Below are 6,794 nucleotides of genomic sequence, written 5' to 3'. Positions count from 1 at the left end.
TTATTTTGTAGGGGTGTAAATGTAAGTGTTTTTTCAGTGTGGTTCTTGCGCTGCCGTACGACACACTCACTTGCTGTGCCAATTTACGAATTGACTTCTTTGGGCTTTGCTCTATTCTAATCGAAATTTCCTGTAATTTGTCCTCTGTTAGAACTCGTGTCCTGCCTGATTTCGGCGCATTCTTCACTGATGCCGTTCTGCGAAATTTATCGATCAACCGCCGCACTGCATTACGATGTGGTGGATCTGTATCAGGAAACCTTTCCATAAACTTATTTCGCACTTCTTCCTTATATTCACCTCCATGTCGAAAGATTTGTTCCACCAAAAATACACGAGCTTCGAGTAACAAAACCATTGCTACTGAAGAAACAACAATGAGTGACTTACAACAATAGGAGGCTGACAGCAATGAATGTCTTTCAAACCAACTGTCCATGTCCTTATGTACCAACAAACATCAAAAAAGGGAAGTTTTTCTCTGCATAATGAAGCGTAGTGAAGGTGTACAGTTACCTTTTGCTCACCCCGCATTAGTCGACTAATGCCCCATCACTACTTGTTACTCGACAAAGAATATGTTGCGTAGGAAAAAATCGAAAATTAAAAGATATAAGTTGTAACAATAATTTTAAAATTTACTGTTAGATTTTTCTTCTGTGGTAAGATCACTCATCAATAAAGCGTACAGTAAGGAAAATATGTAGGCCTAATAAATAATTTTAAAAAAAGAACCTACGTTACGACTCCAATTCATATCTTAATTTCGAAAAGCTAGGGACAACTATTCAACAACTGACGGAAGGACACCCTGAGGCCAATATATTGGTGACTGGCGACTTAAACGCCCGAATAGAGGAGGGGGAGGCATCTTGGGACGACTACGGAGGGCAAGACGGTAACCAAACGACTCACGACGGCATGTACTTAGGAAATCCTAGACAAAGCAAGGATAAAATAGTAAACGAGGGAGGGAGGCAGCTGCTAGAACTATGCAGGTTGCATAAGCTCCAAATATTAAATGGGAATTTTTTGTCAGACCATCCGGGGCATTTCACATACGTGGGGGCGGGGGAAAGTAGCACTATTGACTATGCTATTGGCTCTCTCGAATTATTACAAAGAATTAAGGGTTTTCACGTCCAGGCGCAAACGCAATCGCATCATATGCTACTTGAAATCGACATTCAGTGGGATATTCATAATATTCACAGTAACGTAGATAAGCCAAAACTCGCGTTAGAATCGGAGAAAATATTACGCAAATACGTATGGACTAAAGAGGGGGAGGAACAATACAAGAAAATTATAACTGATTGCGTAACAAAAATGTTGCAAGGGCGCTGTAAAATAGCCATCGAGGAAAATAATATACAGGAAGCAGTGGGATTAGGATATCATATTTTTGAAAGGGCCGGAAGGCATATGGTAAAGAGAGGGGGGAAGGGGCCAAACCTGTTACGGGAGGGTGGTGTAACCAGAGATGCAAAATAATGAAGAAAAGGTTGGATCGGGATTTGAAATTTTACAGAAACACAATTAGCGAAGAGGACAGAAACGACTACCTTATAGTCAGAAGAGCGTATAATAGCATTTTAGAGGAAGAAAAAGAAAAACGAAAATCATGGCTTTCAAAAATGGGTATACTTTCAGCAAACAAGAGAAATAGAATTACGGGGGAGAATTAATTGAACCTGTCAAGCGTTTCACATACTTGGGAGTAACATTCTCTATGACTGGAAGTTGAACGCAACATATACAGACATGAAAAAGCAAAGCAAAGCTCGCAATAGACTAAGTAATACGTACCATAAGTAAAGTACCTCAAATGCCGTTCTCGGTGATTCAGAGTTTGTACAAGTCAATAATAACAGGAACCATGAACTATGGGGTTGAATTGTGGGGGCTAGAGTGGGGAGCATAGTCACAAGCATCCAAACAGAATTATTTAAAAAGTGATGTGTGTAAGTAGAAGTACTGCCAATTGTGGAGTACTTAAAGAACTAGGTCTGATCAGAGAGACAGTACAAGCTCGGATGGGAGCTTTAAAGTATTGGCTCCAGCTGGCAAGGGAGGGTAACACGACACTCAAGGGTCATTGTCTGATAATGCAAGTAAGAGAAGAAAATACCCAGAACTGGGCGAGGGAAACGGGAGGTAGAGTAGATACATCAGTAGAAAACCAAATCAAGGAGAGACTGCTGGACATAGACAGACAAGAAATACTAGCCGACTGCCAGACGAAGACTTCACTAAGGAACCAACTGAAATCAAGGGAATGGGGCAAAGCAAGATACATAAATCTAGTAGGCAAAAAAGAAAGGGGAGGGTTAGCATGGTTCAGACTGGGGGGTTGGAAACAAGTAAAAATGAAGAATGAAGCAGGGGAAACGATATGTTCTTTGTGTGGGGAGGGAGAGACGGACTAGCATCTGCTATCTGCCTGCCCCTCTACGCGTGAAACAGGGAGGAAAATAATGGAAGTGGTAGAAGATACTGGTAGAAGGGGAATCATAAGTGAGATAGTGCAACGAGTGGGGAGATATTTGTGGGAAGTGAGAGAACGACGAGCAAAGGTGATAGCAGATACTGATAAGAGCGAAGAAACCGCACAAAGTAACCTTAGCTTATAATACGTGGACTGTGGAACCAGCATTGTGCAAATATATGATGTTTCTTTGTTTTTCTTTCATATTTTCAAACATTTGTCAAAAGAATAACCAATGTCAATCAACATGTAGTGTGTACAGCCAACGGCTCGCACATAGAAGCTCAAATATATATATATATATATATATATATATATATATATATATATAAGCATAAACGTGAGTCACGCTGCAAGCTGTAACCACTATACCAAATTACCGCTCGGAGATTGGAGTGTCTTGTAAACCGGATAGAGTTCCTCACATAACCTCAAACACTACCTCGCCAAGTGAATTTTGGCAATGTTGCTGCTTACCATAGGCGTAGCTACGGGGTGTGCCGGGTGTGCCTAGGCACACCCTAATGGGCTGCTTTATCAAAGAGAATTAAAGACAGATATTTCAATGAGAGAGAAAATAAGCGGCAGTTTGTAAGAAGTTGAAAATGTCATTACTTGGTGCAAACGTGTGCATTATCGCTGATGAAACGGGTGTCTATAGATTTTCGATTTTTTTTATGTCATTGGAGAAAGAAGATATTTACTGCATTCTACTCTGTACTACAGCGCCCTTCTTCTATACCTGTCACAAGCTGCACGTGTGAGAGAGAGCTTTCTCCAAGCGTACCCAAGTTAAAACTAAATTAAGAGCAACTCAGAAGCAGGATAGATTGAAAGCCCTCCTCTTGCTATTTGTGGAACAGGAAAAAGCTTAGTCTGTTGATGTAAATGAAGTTATTGATGAGTTTAAGAACATTGTACCTTTTGACAGACGTCTCTTGTTATAGATGACGTGTATTTTGATGTATTTGTTTGTAACATTTATGAAAATTGTGTGTGTGTGTAATTTCTATGCAATTGATTTTTTCTATTACATAGTATATTCAGAAATTTTCAACACTGTCATTTAGTGAATTTATATTCCTTTACAAACAACAGTGCAGTTAAAGAGCCAAGTGATTGTGTTGCAAAATATGCTATTAAAAAGGTAGAAGACCTCGTTTTTTCTTTGTGCACACCCAAATATAAAGTTCTAGCTACGCCTACTGCTTACTTGGACATTGGTTGAACTCCACCAAACAAAACAGGTCTTCTTCTACACCAATTTAACTTCTAATTAATCATTTCTTCTTTAATCTGACCAAAGGTGACGAGACGTCCCATATTAACCGGGAACAATCCCATTGTTTACGTAAAACGGGACTCCAAGAAAGTCATTTTTTGTGACAATGACTTATCGGCATAGAATTACTGCAACAATATCACCTTCTCTACTAGTACTATGAACTTCGATATTGTTGGGTAGAAATTATTTCATATTTCAATATCAACAATGTGCCATATTACAAATTTCTTAAAATATTGGAGTTTCCTCTCTACCTAGAACTATTGTCCTCACTGAACGAGTGTTCGCACATGAATGATTTGTGGACAGGTGACAAGAACACTCTTCAATGCAAACTTTGAAAGCTATGTTGATTAACAAGGGGGACTTTAATCACACGTGTATAAACTTTTACAAAATGTTATTTGAACAGAAGGATGTACTGAAGAAAATCCATTCATTGGCAAGATATCAATGAATGACTTCTATAGCTGCGCCGGATCCTGTTGTTAACATCCAATTATGTCTATCGATTCCAATTCCCCCCCGAACTATCTAGCAGGGAAGCAAGATTTTTGTCAAAATAACATTCTGCGCTGGGTTTGCACACCGGTTAGTAGCGGCGGAACTATAATTCTAAAGGACTGCTTGTTTTGATGCTATACAGTATTTATTTATTTAATTAGTGTTCAAACATAAGTAGATGTGACGAAACAATTTTTACCTTTAAATGTGTTCATTTTGCCGTCCCGTTTTGTCCCGTTGCCCCTTCAGTGAAATATGAAAAATGTCCCGTTTTGTTATTATAAAAATTTGGTCACCTTAATCTGACCGTCAAGTTTATTTATTTATTTATTCATTTGCTTCCTACAGAGAGAATCTCCAATTACAGGAAAGCTTACAAAATTCAAATAATAAACATTGGAAGCTAATCGCCCTACACTTCGAGTTACCGAATTAACTGTACATTAAAAAAAACACAAAAAAAACAGAAGTTTTCATAAACTTCCAGTTACGTGGTAACTTGAACCTTAATGCTACTTTTAAAAACCGACACAATTTTTGTATCTGTGGTAACTTCTGCCACAAAAGTATTCCCGCGTCATTGATACGGATATCGGGTAACTTAAGTATTGATTTCGTGTCCTGCAAAAGGACATCATTATTCATCCTCGTCATGATTAACCTAAAAAAATCGTAAACGGCAACACAATTCCACCTGTCAGTGGATCAATCTAATCGTTACCATTCCTTATACCCTTCACGATCATCTCAATATTGTAATTTCTATTTCATCTTGTGCAGATTTTTAGAAAAGTGGGAGGGTGCATATACTCTTTAAGTAGTCAGCCCTCATTTGCTACATTTTCGTGCCTTTGACGATATTTTGTCTATATAGGAGTACTGGGCCAAAGGGGAGTCATGACCCCCACCAGCTCCCCATTGGGCACGCCACTACTCTAAAAGTCATTTACCAGCAGGTTTTCCAAACAAGGACTCTGTAAATTCTTTCCTATCTACACGGCTCGCTCATAGAAATTTTGGAAGATTTGTTATATTGTTAGAAGCATAAGATTAAGCACTTCTCATTTGTAACTTTTCTAACGTTTATGTTCGCTTTCAGTGTACGGAACCAAGTGTCAAATTTATATAAAAGTAAAAAATTGCCAAATATGAAGTGTTGCATTTTTGAGTAACGAAAAATTCAATTAGTTACTTTTGAGCAAAGTTACATAAACTCATAAGGCACATGCCCCCCCCCCCAATTTATCAGATATATTAAAATTTACAAGTTAGGGGGCCTTAGTTTATTATTTCTGATTTCCCAAACATCACAGTTATTTAGCAAATAATCCTGGACGTTATTTTTATGAGAAGGAAAATTTTTCGAGTCTCTTCCCCCAAAAAATTAAGTTCCAGGTTTGATTTTGCCTCCCCCCCGTCCCGCCCCGGCCCCTAAATTAGACCACAAATCTGATTTTGCCCCTCAAAAATTGGGCAAAAGTTCGATTCTGACCCTTGAAAATTAGGCCCCATGTTAAGCCCATGCTGAAACTATCACTCAAATTACTTGCAAAGGTAACCTTCCATAGATTGCAGTAATGTAAATCCTTAGTAAAAAAGTGGGTGGATAACACTTGGAAACCCCTTACCTCTAACTCCTGTTTGTTAGTGGTGTGGGAGTGGGTATTGATTAAATTATCAAATTGTAACAATTTACCTCGATCGGTCTGCATCTGTCTGTGAGAGTAGATAAAACTATCACAACTGCAAAGAGAAAAGACGTAGCAAAAACTGCCTTAACCATTGGCAAATTACTGAAACATGGGGACAATCTGCTTGCTATTGACTCCTGAACAGGGTGGTATTTGAAGGGAGGCTGGTTGATTGATTTGGATATTCTTCGTCGCGTTTCTGCCACTTTTGGTTAATCACGACGATGAGGATGAGTGATAATCTGATGAAATTGATGGAGAGGCATTCACAAAGAACAGCCGTGCCCATGCCTGGATTTGAACCCGGGACCCTTGGCGTCGTAGCGCGCTGTGCTAACTACGGAGGTCGGCTTGAAGGGAGGATGTTTTCCTCTGCTTGTTGTATCCCCCCTAGGATTGTTAATTTGTGATACATGGGCGAACTTGAATTTGTGTTCTTTTACTTCGATTTTCTGCCACGTTTGGTTAATAGCGGTGACGAGGGTGACTAGATGAAACTGATGTATGGTTAAAAAACAAACAAAAAACAGTTATAATAACAATTTCTTCTTAATCATTACCTTTTAGACCCTTTCTTTGATCTTATAATCAAGGGTTTTCGTGTTTGATACCCGTTACACACACATAGCGTAGCTACAACTATAGGCCCAGTCCAGATTAGCCCTATCTGTGCATAAAGTGAACTTGGAACAAAAATTCTACATTATTACCTTTATATATAGTTTCTTGTTGATTATTAACTTCAGTAACAGTCAGGAGCGCCGAAACGGGTTGCCCCACCAAAAACTTGACTTGCCGCTCCCATCCCTTTATAAGGAGCCCAATG

The sequence above is a fragment of the Lepisma saccharinum genome, chromosome 10, assembly GCF_977018435.1.
Source record: "Lepisma saccharinum chromosome 10, izLepSacc3.1, whole genome shotgun sequence".
Lineage (NCBI taxonomy): Eukaryota > Metazoa > Arthropoda > Insecta > Zygentoma > Lepismatidae > Lepisma > Lepisma saccharinum.
This window is presented reverse-complemented; position numbering follows the sequence as displayed.